Below are 22,070 nucleotides of genomic sequence, written 5' to 3' on the forward strand. Positions count from 1 at the left end.
AGGATACAGCCCCTCGTGCGGCTTGACGATCAGCGTGCCTATGTCGTAAGGTCCTTTCCTCATCCTGCCAGCAGAACCCGGAATACGGATGGCATTCTCTCTTTGGTGGCAGAGCGCGGGGAGGGTGGTACCATCCCAAACTCTGAATCGAACTGCCCACAGTGCGCTTAGACCCCGCTCCTGGGTTGCCAGTTAGAGTGGGGCGCCAGGTAAGGAGGGGGAGCAATTAGAGGAACCGTCCTGGCGACGTGTCGCTCCTAGCATCCGGAGCCTGGCCAACAGCGCTGCTCTGAGGGGGTCAAGGGGTACAGTCCTAGCAAACTAGGAGTAGAGGGGGTTAATAATATTGAACAGAGGGCTGCTCCTGTCCCTGGTATTGTGGGAGAGGAAAAGGTGAAGCTCCCCCCCCCCAAATCTCCCAATTTTTTGGAGGTACTGCTGAGTGGCTGTGGGTGTTCAATCCCAACCCCCCCCCCTCCACTTATAATTAGCCACATAAGCCTTAGAACTTCCTTAGAGGGAGTCTTGTGAGCAAGGTCCCTTCAAAGGGCGAAAAAGGGTCTCACTGCCCCCGAACTTTGACTGAAACCAGCAGATATACGCTGCAGTATCCCTACATTAATTGAAGGAAAGCCCTTCCCTCTCAACAAGGCCATGAAGACCCGAAAAAGGAGAAGCCCCACCTTAACGGAAGGCGGGGCAAAGGAGCCACGGGGGGGGGGGGAACCAGCTTGCGCAATTAGCATGCACCCGAATAAAGGCTCCGAAAGACACAAAATCCTTATTTAGTCCTAAGGTAGCCCCCTCTTCATCACAGCAGCCTGTCCCTTTTTAGTTCAGTCGGGGGGGAACAAGATTCATTAACCTCACTTGACAATAATGGATCATATTTAAAATTATGTATAGAAGCAAGAAGAAATTCATTAATGCCTGAAGATCAAGCATCTAAAAACCTTCTATCAGCCACGCCACAATTGGAACAATTTATGACATCTGAAACAGCCACAGACGAGACTGACGACGATGAGGCCAGTATGGCATGTGAAGAAAGATCAGGCACGGGAAATATGCCCACAAGTAAACAGCCCGTCCCTTCCGATTTAACAAAGGAAATGGAAGTCCTCGAAGTTCAGATCGAGGCACTTTTTCAACTGTGTGCTAAAATGGCAACAGAACATGAAACATCTAAAGATGACATCTCAGAAGAAGCTGGAAGGCCACAGGCTTGGAAGAAGGAAATAAACAGGCCTTCGAACTGCCTGAGAACTCCACGTCGTCCCCAAGAAAATCCACCCCCCCCCCCCCATATGGACCAGGCATATGTGGTGGTGGAGTCAGAAAGTGGGATGCATGAAGCCCTCTGTGCTGCGATATCTATAATGAACGCCCCAGATACACCACCAAGAATTACACTGATGAAACAAGGTATCCAAGTAAAGCCTAAAGAGACTAAAATGATGACGAAACTACCAGTGATCGAGGCAAAGGAAGCACAAATGAGTGGCCCAATGGATGGTTGGCTATTTAATCTGTATACTCCCTTTACAAAAAAACTACTTAATAAGGAAAGCAAGGGAGTAGAAGCCCTCCTCCAGAAGACGGAGATCTCCGAACGGAGGACACAAAAGGAGCCTGCCAGATGCGAATGCCAAAAAAAAGACTGGCAGAACTACACAAGTAGAAAGTGATGGGATGATGACAAAGTGGGCCGAACAAATGACAGCGCAAACTAGCCCACGGGTGGTCAAGTCACTCGCAGCAGGGACTACTTGGGAGGGAAGAGTCAACCAGCTAAGAGCAAGCAACCTAACCAAAGAGAATAAAATTTAAAGATCCACTATGGTGCAATAATTGAACTTATATAAAGCTGGTGGGAAGAAATCCTACCATGACTAGCCCGTTCCTGGATAGGAAATGGTTACTGGAACTGTTGCAGATGATCCCAGACTTGGCCTTAATCTCCTCCAGACATTGTCAACTTAGCGCTCCCGGAGATTGACAACCCAGAGAACTGGGTGATAATGGCATGTATATCTACGATGGTAGTGGACAGGATCTGTAATAATCAAGAAGCTCTGAACCAACTGGGCTTCGACATTTTTGTGTTTTTCCCGGCCCATACAGTACCGGGTGACTACCAACAAAAGCTAACACAAAAAGGTAAGTAATTGGAAAGACGGACCATGGCAGAGGAGGGTAAAATAATGGAAGGTCAATGGGAAGCGATTAATACTGCCAGTGAGTGACAAATGAAATCGATGTGCCCTAATTGGGGAATTATAATTTCCTCATAGAACTCCAGAGGATTCGGGTCCTTAAGAAATACCAAGATATTGCTCCTTCTGAATGAAATGACCTGTTTTTATTTGCAAGAGACTTGGATGTGTGATCCATGGGGTCTAGATGGATACACATTAATTCATAGACTGGCGGACCAACCGGAATCAGTTAGACCCAAGGGAGGCCTCTGTATAGGGTCTAAAACCTGACTCAATATGGTGGAATTTACAGAAGGGCCCCGAAATCAGAATTTTCTAGCAGTGACCATCAATAACTTCAACGCTAGCTCTTTCCCTATACTATTGGCAACCTTATATGATCCTCTGGGGGGGGGGGGCAAGACCGTAGAAATTAAGCACTCCCTCATTGGAACCCTCCGAGCATGGCTGGCCACTAACAAAGAGGGGTTAGTGGTATCACAGGGGATTTTAATGTAGACTGCGGTGAAGTCAATCAGGGAACCGCAGGTGATCCACAGCTGAGTGCGCCTGGATATAGATTGGAAAAAGCTAAGCGAGCAAAGGGATGGATGAGAACAATGGCGGAATTCGATTTAGTTCCCCTGCAGAGAGAATGGGACCCAAAACCACACGTGGTCCAACAACAATTTCGTCAAGGATTGACTTTATTTTTGTCAATAGACAGGAGAAGGGGAAACCACAGACATTAGAAATGATCGATACCAAGGCAAGTGACCATATGCTGTTAAGGGATAACATGCAAGTAAATACCCCCAGCTCGAGAACAGTTATGAAAACAAGGGTAATAGTGAACCAGGGGGGCAATCGATTACGTTGGACACCTAAGATCATACACTGATCCAACATACTGCTGAGAACTGATTTTTGTTGAGAAAGAGGATGACCAGGTGCAGGATATTATAACTGAAATCTTTTCTCCAGTAGATTCTGAAGTCCTCAAGTTCAGGAAAGGATTACTTAAGAGTACTGAGCTCAGGGTAACACTTGGACCCTGTTATTGCTAAGAAAAAGGAGAAGAACTCAGTTATCCAGAAACTCAAGGGTGCACTCAGCGACAGCCCCAAGATCCTAAAAGAGCGGTTAATGTGCATAAGAAATAACTCAATTCCTGGCTCCGTAATCAGAGATTCTAACCAAGATGAGGGGTGGAGATATCTCAACAAATTAATAAGAACCAATGTTGGTATTGGTTAGGAAAGGCTCAATGTCCTTCAGGGTAACGGAGGCAAACTGGATAGATTTCATTAAGAAATCTTTCCATGGTATAGCAGGGACAAAGTCAGTTGAACAGAACCAGTTAAATTTCAAGGTGCACGATCTTGTTCAAGCAAAAGACATTAAAAGAAATTAGAAACATCGAATGCCACTGGTCCCGATGGTCCTAAATAATATGGTCTTGAAGAATGACCCTGAGTTATGGCCAAATATCTTGAGAAGTTGTTTCTCCAGATCTGCCATTCCGGGGTGATACCGGAAACGTGGAAAGAAGCTATACTGATACCAGTTTACAAAAAAGGCCCCAGAGAAAGTCCGGAAAATTACAGTCTACTTGCCATGCTAGATTGTAGTGGCAAGGTGTTCGCTAACAACTTGTTAGAGCAACTCACGGACTGGGTGACCAAAAAAGGGTATTTTGACATACCACCAAATGGGATTCAGAAGGGGATGTGCTACTACACACTCTATCTGGACCCTACTAATATTGATTTTGGATCTGGAGGCCAAACCCGGGATGGCCCTGTTTGCCTGCTTTGTGGACTTTTCGTCCGCTTTTGATAGTGTAGATGGGGGCAAATTGTGGGCTATGCTGGAAGAATGGGAGTTAGATCCTTCCCTAATTATATTTCATTAAAGCTCTATACAGCGATTACCGTAGTAAGGATTAGGTTGTCCCAAGATGGGGTCCTTTCGGAGAGTATCCCCACCTGGAGGGGGTCTAACACAGGGATGCTCTTTTGCTCCCTTGTATTTTAATATATACTTATCCATGTTGGCTAGAAGACTGGGGGAAGTTCACAATAATCCACCACAATACGGAAACAAGGGGTTGACATGCATCCTATATGCAGATGACGTGGTGGTTTTAGATGGGACCAAGGTGGGGCTACAGCATTCTCTAAATGCTCTATCTATATTTTCCCAAGAACTATCACTTAAACCCAATATCCAAAAAACAAAGATTATGATATTTGGAGACACCACGGCTATTAATAAACATAGTACCTGGTGGTTGGGTGGTGAAAAGGTTGAAATAGTAGGCAGTTATTGCTACCTGGAAATTCTAATTACAAATAAGCCCAACGTGGTCTCCGTTTCAGAGAGGGCCACAAAAACAGCTTGGGGGGGAAATGGTAAGCCCTAAAGAAAATGATTGATGGCCAAGGAGGCAGATCTCTGGAAGCATAAATCTTGGCTTACAAAGTCTCAATCGTACCGCCAATCTTGTACGCGCTAGAGCCTTTCCCCTGGAAACAGGTGGCGCCTTTTGAGAAGTTAGAAGCGAAGATTTTGCGTTGCATGTTAAGTCTCCCTCCCGGCACGCCTATACAAGCCATTAGATTGGAATTGGGGTTGGCGTCGTTGAACACGTGTTGGTTGATTGCCTCTTGCAACCTATGGGCAAGAATAAAGTTTGACTTAGCTGGATCGGACAGTTTATTATCACTGACCACAGTGCATGTAAGTAGGTTTCAATCACTTTAGTAGTTTAGGGAACTCGAAGAAAGGGTAATAAACCACATGTACAAAATAGGAATTATGCAAATCCCTGAAACCTGGCTAGATTACAATTTGGCCAAAATCCCGGGTAAAGCTAGGAACAATATTGACTCACCTTGGCACCCCAAAGAAGTTCAAAAAGTATGTCAGGCAGGCATTTAACAGACGTACTCCTAGCCCTTATTTAACAAGGAAAAGATATCCGGAAATGACACGGTTCATGCTGTCTCTTGGACTTCAAACAATCAAAGTTTTGGAAAATTCAGGTGCTTGGAGAGGAATACCCAGAGAATTAAGATTATGTAGGCTATGTGGGAGATAAATGGAGACAGCTTTACGTTGCTTACGAGGGAGCGTATGAAAAGTATTGCAACCATGAGAATGATCCGTTTTGGAGTGAGTTGTTTTCGGCCAAATCCTCAGTTTTAAATCATGCAGCATTTTATGTTTGGGGATTAATTATTAAAAGACTAGCTGAGGCCGAGGATATTAATGAAAAGTAGTTTAGGTTGGTTACTCATGGTGAATTCTAAGTATGTTTTATTTGGGAATCACATTTACTTGTTTAGCTATGCGTCTGATGCAAGTAACACTTAGAGGTTTTAAGATGTAAATTTACATATTTATTGAGTTTTATGAGAAGTTAATGAGTATATTACACGGTGTGCAGCTGAACAAGATGTAAATGTATATATTGTCATGTGTATAGTCATTTTATACAAGGGTTTTTTGTATTGCTAGTGTGAAAAAGATGCAAGTCATCTAAAACACACTATAAATAAATGAGTTTCAAGGCCTGATGAGAGAAGGGAGGACAAGACAACAATCTTGCTAGGCCCAGTGACATTGAGATCGTGCAAGTGCAGGGGAGAGGGAAGGGGGAAAGTGCAAGGGGCAGAGGACGAATGGACAGTGCTGAACACGGGATCAAAACAAGTAGTGTTGCCAGCAGGTGACAAGGGCAAGAGTTAAGCTCAGACAACAGGTGTCTAATAAGTGGGGTTGCAGATACAGACCCAAGTGCAAGGGTTGCCAGGAGACAGTGTGGATATGCAGCTGGGTGGGCAGGGACCTGGGCCTGAATTCAGAGGGTAGCCAGGTGCCCAGTGCAGTAACAGACAGATGAGCAGGGGGAGAGGAAGAGAAGGCAGAAGCAAAGAGGAAGTTCTTGAGGTGCTTCCGGAACAGAGGCTGGGTCTCCTCAGGTTTCAGAGAGGCTATTCCAGAGGGAGGCCCCAGCAGAAGAAGGATCTGCCACCAACCTTTTGTTTGGAGAAGCCACTGACGATGGAGGAGCAAAGAGCTCGAGTAGAAAGGTATTTCCGAAGAGGGAGTTGAAGGTATTGCAGACCCAGGCCTCAGAAGGCCTTGTGGACAATGCAGAGGGTCTTAAACTTAATCCTTGACACCAATGGAAGCCAATTAAGCGATTTCAGGGCTGGAGAGATAAGATCCCTGGGCTTGAGGCCAAGGACAAGTCTAGCAGTCCTCTTCTGGATGGGTTGCAGAGGGCGGATAGAAGCAGGCAGATTTGGAATGAGGCTGTTGCAGTAGTCCAACCTAGAGACAGCCAGAGTTCCAGAGACTGTGAACTACTGGGGGGGTTGAGGGGTGAGGAAAGGGGAGGTGCAGTTTGTAGGCTTACTATTTATAGATGTCAGATGTGAGGAGAAAAGGACCGTGTCGAGTCAAAGATGACCTTGTGGTTCTTAGCCTCACAGGTAGGAGCAGGAAGAGGGTCAAAGGAGGCCTGCCAGAGAGACAAGGAAGGTGCTGGGGGGCTGATGAGGATCGCTGTCTTACTGGCATTAAGGCAGAGGCAGTTGCCGGTACACCACTCCTGGATTGCAGACAGTCGGAGATGAGAGAGGTAGAAGAGGTGGCAGAGGGGAGCCTGAAAATGAGCGGAGTCACCGAATAGCACTGAAAGTTGGAGCAGTGAGCAGCAGTGCGGTGGACGAGAGGTGCCAGGTATTGATTGAAATGCCACAGAGAGCGGTTAGACGCCTGGGGAACACCACAGGTAGAGAGTGAGATAGAGGAGAGGAAAGGAAGGACCCAAGTTAGACCTGGGAGGGTTGGTTGGAGAGGAAAGCCGTCGGCCATGGCAGGGCCTGATCGGCAATACTTAGGTTATCACAGAGGCGGTTGAGCAGGATGGCATAGTTGGACATGTCAAAGAGCTAGAGTAAGATGGGGACAGAGGGGAGATTAGAATCAAAGTTGGAGAGCAGGTCATCCGGGATGTTCAGGAGAGCAGTTTCCGTGCTTCTGGCTGCTTTGAAGCCAGACTGATGGTCATGAAGACAACCAACAGAATCAATGTGGAGGTTAAGCTGGGAGATTGCCAGCTTTTCCAGGAGTTTTCCCAGGAAAGGAGTGATGGAGATTGGGCGATAGTTCGCTGGGCAGGAGGGGTCGCCTGAGGGTTTCTTGAGGAGAAGGTGCAAAAGAGTGCATCAGGGGGGGACGGGAAAGCTCCGGTGGCGAAGGAATGATTGCAGAAGTCGGCCAGGGCAGGAGCGAGCGTGTCAATATGGTTGTTGATGGTTTTGGAAGAACTGGGAAGAACCTGGTTTGACCAGAATTTCATAGATCAGACTTGCCTAGAAATCTCATCTATGGAGGAAAGGAATAGAAAGATGGAGGAGAGGCAGCCGCTGGGAGCTCAGAGGTAGCGGAGAGAGATGCGGTAAGAGGAGGAGAGACCAAGGAGGTGGACAGGTTGTCCTTCCTGGGTTTTAGAAATGAAATGAGAAGCCAGTGCCGTGCAGCGGTCCTTGTAGGGGCCAGGAGAAGTAGAGACTGCATACGGATTGGCCAACTCCTTTCAGATTTTAAACAGTTCGGCCGAGTTGTTAGATGCCTCAGAAACACGGGCTCTCAATCTTGTCGGGGGGAGAACAGATGGGGAAAGAAAAAAGAATTTGAATTGAGGATAAACAGCAAATCGAAATGTATTGTATATGGAATAATATGTATGTATGACCGGATATTAATAGGGAGTACGATAAGGGAAGTTATTTGAATAATTATTCTCATACATTACTAAATGCTCTGTGATTATAAATGAAGGAAATGGAATCTGAAAGGAGCAGATTAAGGGACATTAGGTTATGAAACAGTTTGGTGCAAATAGCGCAGTTCCAGTAAAACAAAGGGTTTGAACTATTAATAAGGTTTCATCCAACATAAATTAGGGGACTCGTATGCCTGCTGCATTTTAATCTAATTATCATAGTTCTATTTTATGCAATTTGTATATGGGGGGGGGTTTAACCGGGCCCGTTTATTTTAGCCCCTTGTCGAAAAACTTTGTCCACACCCACAGTTAACTCTTGAGTGCGTCTCTCGCTGGTCTTTGTTCTTGCCTTGGTGACCCTTCGTCCTCAATCTTCAGTACCCTCGTACCTTCCTCACAGGGGGTGACCCAATGCTGTTTCCTTCCCATTCGAACAGTAGTCCAAACAGGTACATTTTTTTAGCATATGTCCGCTCGCATTCGGGCGCGCATCACTGTGCCATCCTACGCTTCACCAGGATGGTCTGGGTTAGATCCTGGAATAGCTGAAGTTCCGAGCCATAATAGCTGATTGATCTGGCCGTCCTGACAGCCGCCAGCACCTTCGTCTGCCCGTACTTGTGTAAAGCCACCACTACATCTCTGGGTCTGGCCTCTGGCTCTCCCCTTTTTGGCCCCACTCTGTGTATACGGTCCAACTCCATCCCGACCAGTCTTCCACCTCCACCAGACCTGCAAAGACTTGCTGCACCACCGTGCGTAGATCCTTATCCGCAACCGCCTCAGTGAAGCCCTTTATTCTGAAGTTAGATCTTCACGCATTTTTCAAGGTCTTCGCTCTGGGTCCCTAGGTTCTGCGTGACCATTGCTAATTGCTCTACCAGCGTGTCGATCTGCCTTGTGTCCTCTGCGACCTCTTGTATGGCCCTCTCCAATGTATCTGTCCACTCCTCTAGTTATGTCCCCCTTCACCTCTTGGAACGATTGCCGATGTGTCACACCCTTCAGACCTCTTCTGGCCAATTTTTCAGGGCGTTCGAACCTCCTCCCTATGCTACTTTGTGGGTCCGCCCTTGACTCTGCAGGGGTGTTGGAACTCCCATCTAACTGTGCGCAGATAATCCAGTGTTTGTCGTCCTGGTTTCAAATGGCCCTCCTCCTGGCCAGAATCACTTTGCCCTGAGCCCGACCAAATGGCCTCTCCCTTATTCTTCCTTGCCCGCCATGGATGTAGATGAACTCTTTAGCCCTCTATTTTGCCTCCAGAATGGCCCAGGGAGGTCGGGTCCCACTGGTACTGCTCCTAAGCGTGGCACACCACTTGCTCCCTTGCTGTGCTTCTGGATGGGGGTGTGCTGGGTGAGGCACTATTTACAGCTCCAAAATCTACCTCAAACAGGCCTCCAGCTGCCCTGACTATAATAGCGTAGGGCCTCCCCTAGTATTCTCTGCCAAGTGCTGGCTTCAAATCTTGTGCAGTGGCCCTTTAGCTGCGCTCCTCCACTCCTCCACTCCTCACGGTTACTCTGCTCAAGGCTGGTGATCACTGCCTGCACTGGCCAGCCTCTGCCTGCTTTCACCCTTTTCTTGGTCCAGGGTGCACGCTGACCTGTGATGGTTCTCTCCCCAAGGGGGAGTGAATGGTGGAGTCGCGACCCTCAGGGTCGCAGCCTTCCTGCCTCTTGACATTCGCTGTGCAGCCCTTTCCAGCCTCCTGGCCGCTCTGGGTGCTTTTTGCTGTTGCACAGCTCTCAGCAATGGGCTACGGGTATGAACCCTCTGGATCCTCCTGATCTCTCCAATAAGACGCTGCTTCTGCGGCACTGGGGCATCTCGGTCTCACCTTCATCTTCCTGCTGGTGGTTGCCCGCAGGGGAGCCCCCACTCCACGAATCCAGCCACAGTGGGCCTCCAGTTTCGCAGGCATCTCCTGCCTGACATGCTCCTCTGCCATTTGCAGTCCCACAGCGGCTGCTTTCCGCCACCCTGCCTCGCAGCCTCACTGGGTCCTCAGCCGCCCTGGGTCTCCCTGTGTTCTTCTTGCTCGCGGTCTGCGAGTGTGTCTCTCAGCTCAGCCTGCACCAGTTGCAGACACCGCATAGACGAAGGCCACACACCCGCCTCTGCCAAGTCCCCCCCAGCGATCTGGGCTGCTGCTCTGCAGCCTACATTGATAAATCCCCACCTGGGGAAGGCTCTTTTAATCTGTCTTGTCTTTGGCCCCGTGGGGGGTGGGAGAGAGTGAGAGCTCCACGAAGACGCCGGTCTAGCCCCGGCAGCCATCTTGGAATCCCAATCATGATGCACTTCTTAATGGGTTCTCCATCATAGACACCAGTACAAAATGCTGTTGATTTGTACTATGCTTCGCTACCACCCAGATGAAGTCTCCAGGCGCTCGCATGACTCTGCAAAAAAGGGGGGGCTGGGAGTTTAGTGGGGAAAAGGGTGAGGGGATACTTTCAGAAACCAGAGGAACTGGCATCTGAGAGGGTTTTGCATCTGGTCATTTGTGAGTGGCCTTGCACATTGTAACCGTATGGCTAAGGTTCCATGCCTTGGGTGTGTGGTAGTGCTTTGTGTTGGTGGTGTGTGGTTACGAATGGTTAGTCGTGTGCACGGGTTGGTGTCCATAAGGCATTCAGAGTCTGAGGTGGTCATAGCTGTAAGGTAGTCTGGCATCTTGCTAAGGGTGGTTCTAGCTGTAAGGTAGTCTGGCATCTTGGTGTGTTGCATTTTAGATGGTATTGGGCTAGGTGGGTGGCTCACTCTGGATGTCGGCATCGTAATGGTTCTCTGTATGTTTGAGTGTGGCTAGTCCAAGATCCGGTGTAGAGGTGCCAGTTATGTAGGTGGAGCAGGAAGGGAAGAGGGTTAGTAAAGTTGGTCAGTTCGTTGTGGTCTCTCTGGGGCGGCCCTTTGGATGCTGCTTGACTATCTAGCCAGGTTCTTGTTTGCGGTTCTTTGGCCCCTCTCGTCTCCTTTCTAGTTGTTTGTCTGCAGTGTTGTTGCTGGTGTACCTTTTTTAGATTGTCATTTTCAGCTGAATAGCCAGGTTTTCAGAAGTTTCCTGAAGGTGATGTGGTCTTCTGTGGTTCTAATTTCTAGTTATTTGGGCATGTTGTTTTAGGTGTTGGCAATCAGAATTTAGAATGCTGTTCTGATTTTCTTTTGATTTTTTTTTCGTAATGTTTTGCCTCCATTTGTAGGTCGTTGCTGGATCTTGGTTCTCTTCCTGGCGGATACTGGCTAATCTTGTCTTGGTGGAATTCCGCTCCTTGTCTGTGCAAGGCTTTGTGAGCGATGCAGAGTGCTTTCAATTTGATGCGCCTTTTTTTACTGGTAACCAATGTAGGCTTTTCAGTGCTGTAGTGATGTGGTCTCTTCTGTTTAGTCTTAGTAGGATCCTGGCTGCTGTATTTTGTACCCTTTGGGGTTTCTTGGTGAGTCTTTCTGGCATTCCTATGTAGAGGCTGTTTGTGTAGTCAATTCTTGTGGGTATCAGGGATATGATGATGAGCCTTCTGTGGGGGAAGGAGATGTAGTGAGTAATCCTCTGATTAGTTGTAGGAGTAACAATCATTTTGTTGGTGATTGTGTTGACTTGCCGTTCTAGTGTTAGTCCATTGTCCATGAGTATTCTTAGGTTGTTTACTAGGTTTGTTGTGTCTGGTTGCATTCCCATGCCGGTTGGCCAGTCCAGTTGTTGTGAGTTCCCTCCGTCAAATCCTGCGTGTGAATGCATGATTTCTGTACTGCCGGTTTCAGTTTGAGGTTGTCATCCAATTGTGTATGTCTTTGAGGCAGTTGTTGAGATTGTGAAAACAAACAGAACACAGGAACAAAATAACAATCAGTTGTGGTGTCTGCGTAGCTGTAGGCAGTAAGTCCATGGGATCGAATGATCATCAGTCGGCACATGTAGATGTTGAAAAGTATAGGGGAGAGTCTGGAACCCTGTGGGACTCCGCAGGATATATTTTTGGTGTTTGAGGTGAACGGTGGTAGGTCGGTGCTTTCGGTTTAGTTTGTTAGGAATGAGGTAAGCCGCCACATTCCATCAATCTTAAGTGTTGCGTGGCTGATTGTGTCAGAAGCTGCTGATTTGTCCAACAGAAGGAGGGCTGATTGGGTGCCGTCTGTTTATTTTTAGGTCATTCCATATCACTTAAAGTGCTGATTCTGTCCCTCTCTTCGGTCTGAAGCCAACTTATGATTGTTCGAGTATTGTGTTTTGATGTTTTTAAGATTGATTTTGTAGACTTGGTTCTCCAGGATCTTCGCTGGGTAGGGCAGGTTGGATATTGGTCTGTAGTTGCTTCGGTCTTTTGCGCTTTCTGACCTTTTCTCAGTGGTTTGATGTATGCTGATTTTAAGGAGGACGGTACTAGTCCTCTTTTGAGTGATAGATTCATCAGGTCACGGAAGCATGGCTCTGGGGTTGTGTGGTTGAGGATTCCTTTGACGTCCGGGGGGCAGGGGTACCTTTGAGATCCAGCAAGGTTGGTGTCCTTGATTAGTGAGGCAAAGGTTTCCTCTGTGATTGGTTCTAGGCAGATGAGTTTTGATGTATGTTTCGTCTGTGATCCAGTGGTCACGGTTGTATATGCCCCAGCTAGGTTGTCTCCTGTATTGTCTATTTTTGCTACCAGTTGATTGGTGATGTTATCACAAAGTGTTTGTGTAGGGGTGATGGAATTTTAGCAGGAAGAGGTTTTTTTTATCTTTGATTTTGAAGAGTGCTTTCTGTGGATTGTTGTATTCTTGTGGTGTACTATGTTTTGTTTTGCTTTGAGACTGTACTGTTCTCTCCATTTTGCATTTTTTTATTAGTTTTTCTGGTTCTAATTGGTCAACGGCCTTGGTGATCCATTTCTTGAGTGTTTTCTGTTGTATCTGTTTGGATCTGTGGGATCTCTTTCACTTGGGACAGTTGCATCTAGGTTTGTTAGGGCCTCTAGTTCCAAGTTCTTACAGTTTCCTTTTTTTTGCTGCTATGGAGCATCATCTTCCCGGCCGGTAGGCGGGTTTGGAGTATGATGTAGAATGGTATCAAGTTGTGGTCACTACACCATTGGTGTAGGTGGCGTGGATGCGCATAGTCATTCCCTGCAAAAAAATTGCATCCAGGGTGTGTCCGGCGTTGTGGGTGGATCCATTTGCTATTTGCTTGAACTGCAAGGTTTTCAGCAGTGTGCAGAGTTTGCTGTGGTCTTGTTTACACTATGCTGACATTTCCCAGTACGACTAGGTTGTCGTAGTGGGTTGATAGCATGGCGGCCTCGTCTGCTAGTTTTGTTGTAAGAAGGTGGTCTGTAGATCAGGAGAAATAGCTGGTTGGATTGATTGTTGAGTTCTATCTTGATGAGGCAGGATTCATAGTCTTCTGCGTTGGTTGTGGTGATTCGAAACGCTTGGACGTGTTGTTTGTGTATAATTGCGATTCAGCCTCCTTTTCGATTTTTCTCTTGATGGCATGTAGTAATTCACAATGGTCGGCTATTGCTTCGTTCGTGATGTATTTATAGTTGTCTGATAGCCGGGCTTCTGTAAGGAAGAGCAAGCCTGTGCCGCCTCTGCTTAGGTGATCATGGATTTCTGGGAGTTTTGCCATGGATCTAACGTTGAAGGGGCTGCAGTGTAGTTTGCTTGATTTCCATTTCGGGTTGTTGTTAGTATTTGTTTGTTCTGAGAGGTGTTGGTTGGGTTTCCGTTCCAGGTGGGTTTTCCCTGGTTGAGTCTGCTTGGTGGTGTGGCTTTGTTGGTCAGTCTCTTTGTTGAATAGGCCGATAAGGTTTATGCCGGGGTTGACTGGTTCCGGTTCTTTCCGGGTGGTAAAAAGGTTAGCTACCCCTGTTGTTCCAGTCTTGGTGATGTAGGGGTGTAGAGTGTGATGCATTCCAACTTTGTCCTGGTTGGCACTGTATTCATGACGCTTGTTGGCTGTCGATTCGTTGTTGCTGTGGTGTTTTTGTTTACCACCTATGTGGACTAGTAGCGAGCAATGTAGTCTCTTTGCTCCGTTATTTGTATGTCTCCTTCAGCCATCTGGTATGTTTATTGTCACTTTTTTGGGGGGCTGTGGGATCATGCCAGTCGGTGCCTTTCCGATTGGTTTGGGTTTTCTTATTATTTCTGTTGTCTGTTCTGGCTTCTTTGTCTTTCTTGTGGCGAAGCATTTGTGGTTTGTGTTCCTTTGCGTGGGTGTCCTCTTTCAATTAGTGTTTTTACTGTTCCTTTTGGTTTAGTCTTTGCTGCTTGTGGTTTGTTGCCTGTATTTGGTAATGTGTGGGTAGTTAAGACCTCAGTTGATGGGACTTTGTGGTTCCATTTGTTTATTGCTGCTTTCTTTTTTGGATTTTTTTTTTATCCTGGAGGTCCTTTTGGTTATGATTGTAGAATTGATTGTTAGATTATCTGTTTATTTATTCGTATTTTTAAAGCGCACAACAGCTCATGGGCCTCGTGGCGCTGTTACATATAAAAGACATTGAGCTGGTTACAGAGGAAGGCATAAATGGTTACAAGGCAATTTGCTTTACAAGAGCATATTTGGATACATAGCATTACAGACATGCATCGTTATGGTACAGTTAAAGGTCACGGAAGGAGAGGGCAAGGATAAGGTTATGTGAATAGTGTTGTTTTAAGGGATTTATGAAAGGAGTACAGAGGGTTCGGCTCAGAGTTGGGGAGAGCGTTCCAAAGCTTAGGTGTAAAGCACACATGAATACTGGCATATATTGGTGCAGTCAGCATAAAAGGTATTGATTGTGAGGGCGCTGGGTTCCTGCTTTTGACGGGGTGGCAAAGGATTCTCACCGAGGGGGTGCATGCTGTGTTTAAGCCCCTGGCTTCCGCTTTGTCCCAATATAGTCTCAAACTTTACTCTTGCCACACTGGGGGTCCTTAAGCACAAGTGCAACTAAGCAAAAGTGGTATGACAATCTGTAGGATGATAGGATGATATGCTGACTATTACAAAGACTGGTGTTCTGAAGTAATCCGTAATTAATCTCCAAATCGTCAAGAACAAACATGTTTCATGGCGATGCTCTTGAAGTAATCGGCAGGTCATCCTAAAAGCATCGGGAACAAAGACTTTTCAAAAATAGGGATGATGTTGGCATATTAATTGTCATTCTTAGCTCATCCCTCAACATTCTTAGACTTTTGCTGATAACGGCGTGATGACGTCTGTAGGAATGACTTCTAGTGTAGTTCGATGATCATTAAATGGCCCTAGGATGGTCTAAAAAGTCATCCTTTTAGACCTGGGTGGTTATCCTAATTGCTGCAGGTTAAGAATGGGAGTATGGTGTTAAAAGGAAAGTCGATTGGGGGAAGGAGGTGCCATCTATATCGCGTACAAAGTTCATTGAAGGTACTTAAACGCTTCTTTGGGGAAGACAACAAGTGTGTGGGCTTTGAGGTGAAGCGGCCATGCTGCTATATGTGACAACCTAGACAAAACATAACCATGTTTGCCAGATGGTGTGAGTGCATGAGCACTTATTAAAAGAACACAAATTGTGAGAATACCTGAGTTTAGGATGCATTTAGAAACTGGCATGAGTATGTAGGCATTTGATTGCAAAAGCTGACACATGGTTTGAGTGTGTCTAGGTGTATATAATGCTAGTTTCTGGGAAATAGTTGCTCATTGGCTGGATGCATCATGCTCGTTTCTGGAATGGGAGAATGCCATGAAACCGATCTGAAACCCTGGTGTGGCTGACTTCTGTGGCTGATGAATCGAGTACCATCATTGTTCAATACTAATTAACACAGAGCCTACCCCCCCTTATCTTGTCTTGTGGTGCCTGGAAACACCTGTGTATAGGTGCCATACAAATGTCCAATAAATAAATATTGAAATACCTAGTAAATTGTGTGTTGCTGTTGACTGACGGCAACAGCTGTCAGTTTGTGTGAGTATCTGGAATTTAGGAGTACCTTACTGTATGATATCTGTAATGTTGAGTAGGGACACATATCCTGGCAAAACCTAGTACATGATGGCAAATTGGGGCATGCAATTGTAATTCTAAGCAACTTGTGTGTTTACATAGGCATGTGATCTCCATGGCAACAGTTTTCATTTCACAAAAATCCAAGCTGTTGGATTTGTTAATGCATATTTTCTACCTACATACAAGTTTTTCAGACACACAACCGTGTTCCTGGAAACATCCCACACCAAACAAAGGTAGTTGCATCTTATTGAGCTCCATCCCCCTTAGCCTTCAAACCGTCCTGTCCTCTAAACCATTACACTCTAATTTATTCAACTCCTGTCCTCTTTGCATAACATTGAAAGCGCACCAAAAAACTTAATGGGGAACAATATTACTCCCCCCTCAGGGTCGGACTGGGAGGTACAGTTGTCTCGGGAACCAATGTAAGTGTCCCTCAGTTGCAAATGGCAATTCTTTTCTTTTGTGACAAGACTGTTTGAATAGTCCCCAAGGAAATATAATGCAAATTGTGCAATTTTAAGAATATTTGTTGAGCAACTATGGTCAAAACTAGTAGCTGCATATTTGGTGGGTGTGCCCGGCCATAGAGAAGTACTGGGCGGGGATTCGAGAGGCGCTTGGTCTGGTATTGGGACTGGACCTTGGGAGTAACACAGGATTGGCGATGTTGGGGGTGCCGTTAGCGGCAATCATGAGCAAGGCGGGCTGTAAGCTTTACGCAATGATGGCTGCAGCAATGGTACTGGCCCGCAGGTGGAAAACAAAGGACCCTCCTTACGATCATGAATGGGTGGCTAAGCTTTGGAACTTAGTGGCTGTTGAATGGCTTACATACTCGAGGACAGCACCACAGGTTTAGAGCTGACTGGGCAGCCTTGCTGGAATATCTGTTGGATGGCCCAAGGCAGCGTTGGTGGCCTCGTAGCATGAGGGGATCATTGTTATATATTTGCTTGTTTGATATGAAAATGCCAATAAAAACTAAAGTTAAAAAAAAAAGAAAAAACTAGTAGCAACTCCTCAAACTGGCCCACATTGGCCAGAAAACGGGCCCATTTTAGCAACAAAAAAACAGGCCTACACTAGCATTTTGCGTTTTTGTTTTGGGCATTGCCCTGTAGGTCAGTCTGAGCCTGCTCCCCATCCCCCCTCAGTACTAAAACAAATTTTTTTATAGCGTCTCCACTCCCTCTCCCTGGGGAGGTAGGGATCAGGAGGAAGGAGATGTACAGTATATGGGAGGGGAGGAGACTGCTAGCAGGTTCTGGAGAAGTGGGGAGTCGGGATGAGAAGACAAGTAGCCAAGTTTGCTTGTTGGATTCTCAAATAAGAGGTGCCAGCTGCCCCGTGTGTTTACACCACAGACTAGGCTTTTGCTTGGAGAGGAAGAGGCAGCCCAGCTCAGAGCAGTAGAGCGAGTGTCTGGAGGAGCCAAGAGCTGCAGCGTGACACGGAGCAAAGGGGAGGTAGAGGTCCACCTACCTGTTCATCTTTGGCCAGCCTGGCAGGAAGGGGAGTCTAGTTGCTACTGCAGGACCATATCCCGCTGGAACAAGGGGATTTGGCCACGACAGAATTTTCATTTTTACACACTGAACTTGGTTGCAGCTTGTGCTGAGGAAGGAGAGGAGGCAGAGGTTGATGGGGCTTGTTGTCCATGCAATGAATTAACATTAACATTATCATATGATTACTCCAAGGGCTGGTCTTGCCCCCCACGCCCGTTGATTTCCCCCTTGTCCCTCCCGTGCACCTGATCGATCAGGGTGGGGATGCCACATTTTTCAATAGGCATTAAGTGCCCTATTAAGTGCGCCCCAATCCTGTGAGCTTGGCACATTTGATTTCAATAGTGCGCCTGCTGTGTCTTCTCCCACCACGCCAGCTCGGGCGAGACCTTGAAAGGCTCTCCTTAGCTGTAGTATGGTAAGGGGTGAGGGGGGACTAATGGCCGGGCACTTGCCCAGTCGGCCCTGCCCTAAGGCCGCCCCGATTACTCCTACATAACGCATTGTCAACAGAGCGTGCAAAAACTGCATTGAAGTAGCCGAAGTGCCCTGCTAAGTGTTGGTGTTGTATGATATTCTGCATCCCCATGGCAGAATGATGGAGTGGCGTTCTGCAATCTTTGAAGCCGCGTCCACCCAGTAGCTCGCCCTGGGAGCTACCAGGTGGGCGTGGCTTCAGGGCCTTCACTCTGTCGTGGGAAGCCGAATATCATACTTTATTGTAGAATATACGGCTTCCCATGTTAGTGTTGGAGCAGGTGTTCGGTAAGATCGCACACACTACACTGAAAGATCCATATTATTCGCAGCATATAGCTGTTTGCAATATCAATTGCTTTTGGCACACACAAGGAAGGCAGCAGGTGAAGGTGAGTTGTGACCCTTAGCCTTGCCCAATTGCCTCCCAAACAGCCAGAAACACTAAGTGTTTTTAAAAAATGGCGATCCAGCGCGCTCGGCGCTGCATGCTCCCATGTCCCATTCCCGCCCTGGCCAATCCCACCTCCCGACCACTAACTAAGGGCCCCAATGCCAAGGGCGGCTCCTTTAATGGCGACTCCAGAGAGTGTCTGTAGGTGTCAGCAGGGGAAGCCAATGAAGTCAGCAGCTAACAGACACCAACAAAAACTGTAAGTGTGGCATGGGTGGGGGGGTAGAGCAATTACTCTACTCCAGAAAGCCCCTGCCACTCTACCTTACCTTTCCATAGCGTAGACTGCCATAGACTTACACAATGCATACTCAGAGACTTGTGGCCACTATAAATGGACTGTAAATGTTGCCATGCAACACATAACTTCTTGCCAATGTTCACTAATGCCACACCTGGAAGGAACTGTGGGTATTGGCCTGCATCGCATCCAGATGGGATCATGAATGTTAGCATGTGCCACACTCGTATGGAATTCTTAACCTCAGCATGTGTCGCATCTAGATAGAAATGTGAAGGCATTACAAGGTTAACCAGTACCATACCTAGAAAGAACCATGAAGATTAGCTGGTATCGCGTCTAGATAGAACTGTAAATGTAAGCCTATGCCACACTTAGATGGAATTCTTAAGATTGGCCTGCGTCGCAGCTAGATAAAATGTGATTGTTGGCATATGCCATATTTAGAGGGAATTCTTAGGTTTAGCCTGTGCCACATCTGGATAGAACTGTAAATATTAGCATGTGCCACACTTGGTCAGAATCCTCAACCTAGCCTGCGTTGCATCTAGATAAAATGTGATTGTTGGCATATGCCACATTTAGAGGAAATTCTTAGGTTTAGCCTGCCCCACATCTAGATAGAACTGCAAATGTTAGCGTATCTAGATAGGATTATGAATGATAGCATCTGCCACACTTAGATGTAACTTGAATGTTGGCATGTGCCACACTTAGAATTTGAGAACATTAGCCTGAGCCATATCTGGATAGGATTGTGAATGTTACCATCTGCCACACTTAAAAGTAACTTGAATGTTAGCGTGGGCCACACTTAGACAGAACCATGTAGGTCAGCATGTTAAATCTCATATAACCTACTAACAATATAAGCTCAAACTCTTTGCATACTTATATCACTGAAAATCACAAACAACCATCTCTCGCACAACAAGCTGCACACACTTCACCACACCGCAACACATAAGCTGCACCAACAGCACACGCGGACTGACCCCAATCCGATACTAGCACCAAAGCTCAGCACCCAGTGTCCACCGAATTGAAGCTGCCAACAGTATACCACCCTCTCACTATCCTACTCCCTCTACACCTTACTAACCCTTCCCACCTTCTGGTTTACAGATCCACCAGAGCGCCTGCGGACCAATTCCGTTCGTGACGGTACGCTATATATGTACCGTTAACATAACAATTAAAACTGGCGAGGTGTTTGTTTATTGGGACTGCTTTTTCTATGCATCGCAGTTGTACTTTTCAGGGCCACAAATCCAATGTGTGCGTTTCTTGTACCAGGACTAGTGGGGGAGGGCGTTACATGGAGCCGGCTGCACTATCATTGAACAGTTGGCACAAACAGACTCTGAACTGAGTTTAAATCAAAAATTGCCTCTAAGGGTTGGACCAGAGATTGGGAGCAAAAAGTGCCAGGAATAACCCTACCAAAAGTAGTTCAGCGACTAGAACATTACGTCTGTACGTACTGCATTTTACTTGAACTCCGCAAGCTAGTCTTGGAGGGAAGATGGGGGTAACAAGCAAGCTGTGCCACAACACAATCTACTGCCACACGTCTGCATCAAGGTCAATGGAAGAGTTGTATTTAGCTCTGTTTGTATTTGTGAATTTAGAAACCAGTTCTGAACTTATCATTTTATGTTAACAGGACTCTGACTGTATAGCCTTGGTGCTTAGCTGTGGGTCTTCCCAACCATGTTTGCTGCTTACTGTGCTAATAAGCAATAAGGACAGCACATTATCACAGAATCGGGGATGGTGTGACAGGCTTTCAAATGAAAGGGGGGCGGCCCCCAGCAACCGCCCCTATATTGACACTCATTCGTTTTAATAAAACAGCAATATATCTATATGTTCCTCACGTTCTGGGGCTTCCAATGTGTGTTTTGCAGTGCTCGCCTTACAAGCTGCAGCCAGATTCCGTCCTGCAGTCCCTTCCATTGAGGGAAACCGAAGATTTATCATCTACTTTCAACACTGGTTCCGCCACGTCAGTCACTTTCTTCTAAAGAAGGACCATTCACCGCTATGCAGCGGGCATTTTAGTGTTTCAGCTTGCTGCTGGCTGGGTATTATTGGCGGCTGCTAACCTTATCTTGACCTCCATTATAATATGTGCCCCCCCCGCCCCTCCCACATGCTCATCAGGGTGCACTCCGCTCTAAGCAAGGGGAGCCCCAACCATCATGTTGAAATGGTGCCCCACACATCTTCACCCGGGCCTTCAAAGAATATTCCATTTTGTTTAGAGGGAAAATTTGATCTGACCTATATGCACCACTACATTGAAAAAAACAATGGTTTGCTGGTAAATTGCGGCCCATACCGCACTTCACTACGTTGGGTACGATGTACATGTACCAGAGGTGCAGCATTCATACACTTCAGAGAACAGTACAAACATTTTGATTGTGGGTGTGTAAGATATCGTGGCCTGAACGCTCAAGGAGGCTGGGAGTGCGGGTGGAAAAAAATCAGTTGCTCAGAGCCCTTGAATTTCTGAAGCAAAACAGTGCACGGGCAGATTAAGTGAATATGGTACATTAGTTGTCTTATGTTATATTACTTGGCATTTATTCAGCGCTCTTTATATCATTGGTATGACCTCAAAGTGCTGGTAGGTTGAACAACCTCGGGAACCGAAGTGCTGGTCAGTAGAGGGAGAGATGGTGTCGTAGGGTGCGTGGGCGTACCAGATGTGTGCAGCTGATGTAATTGCTGGATGGTAGCTGCATCCTAGCGTTAGGTGTGGTGTTGAAGATATCAGTTGGATGTGTGCAGTCTGGTGGGTGGACACCCAGACTGGGTCGGGCTGCGTTAGGCCTGAAGAACGCATATGTGAGCAACCAGGCCGGAATGTGCTTGGCTAGCTGCGTTTTATTAGGGTGATATGGTGTTCATGGGTTCGTACTCGTATGTGAAAAACTAGGATGAATTAATCAGGGTTATAGCTGTGTTCTAGTTGAATGATGTATGGTAGAGAGTAAGCGTGGTATTGTGATATGGTGGTTGGCTTTCCAGCACCCAAGACCAGGCACGTGAACAGTATGGCAGGGGACAGGGCGACACACAGACATATAGAGAAGGGGTTGGGCTTACAGCAACAGGAGGGGGATACGGATATATATAGCAACAGCATGGGAAACAGGAAGGCAGGGTACATGGTGATGCATGTGTGGGGCATGTTACATTCGCATTTCTGTTTGGATGCGATTCAGGCCAATGTTCACCGCTCCACCCGGATATGATATATGATATGGCATTGCATTTATAACGCGCCTATTGAAGGCAAGCGTCCCCAACCAGCACAATCCTCCCCACAACGAGGGAATAAGGCCATGACAAAGTGCGGGTGAGCGTAAATGGGAGTTTATCAATCAGAATAGGGCATG

The 22,070-nt window shown here is 46.8% G+C and overlaps 1 protein-coding gene across 1 annotated transcript in view; it reads left to right on the top strand.

Moving 5' to 3' along the window:
• The window catches only part of GAA (alpha glucosidase), a 752,056-nt gene that overhangs the window by 50,890 nt on the left and 679,096 nt on the right, over window positions 1–22,070 (top strand). The window lies entirely within an intron of this gene.

Source organism: Ambystoma mexicanum, chromosome 3q, assembly GCF_040938575.1.
Source record: "Ambystoma mexicanum isolate Mex_15411 chromosome 3q, UKY_AmexF1_1, whole genome shotgun sequence".
Lineage (NCBI taxonomy): Eukaryota > Metazoa > Chordata > Amphibia > Caudata > Ambystomatidae > Ambystoma > Ambystoma mexicanum.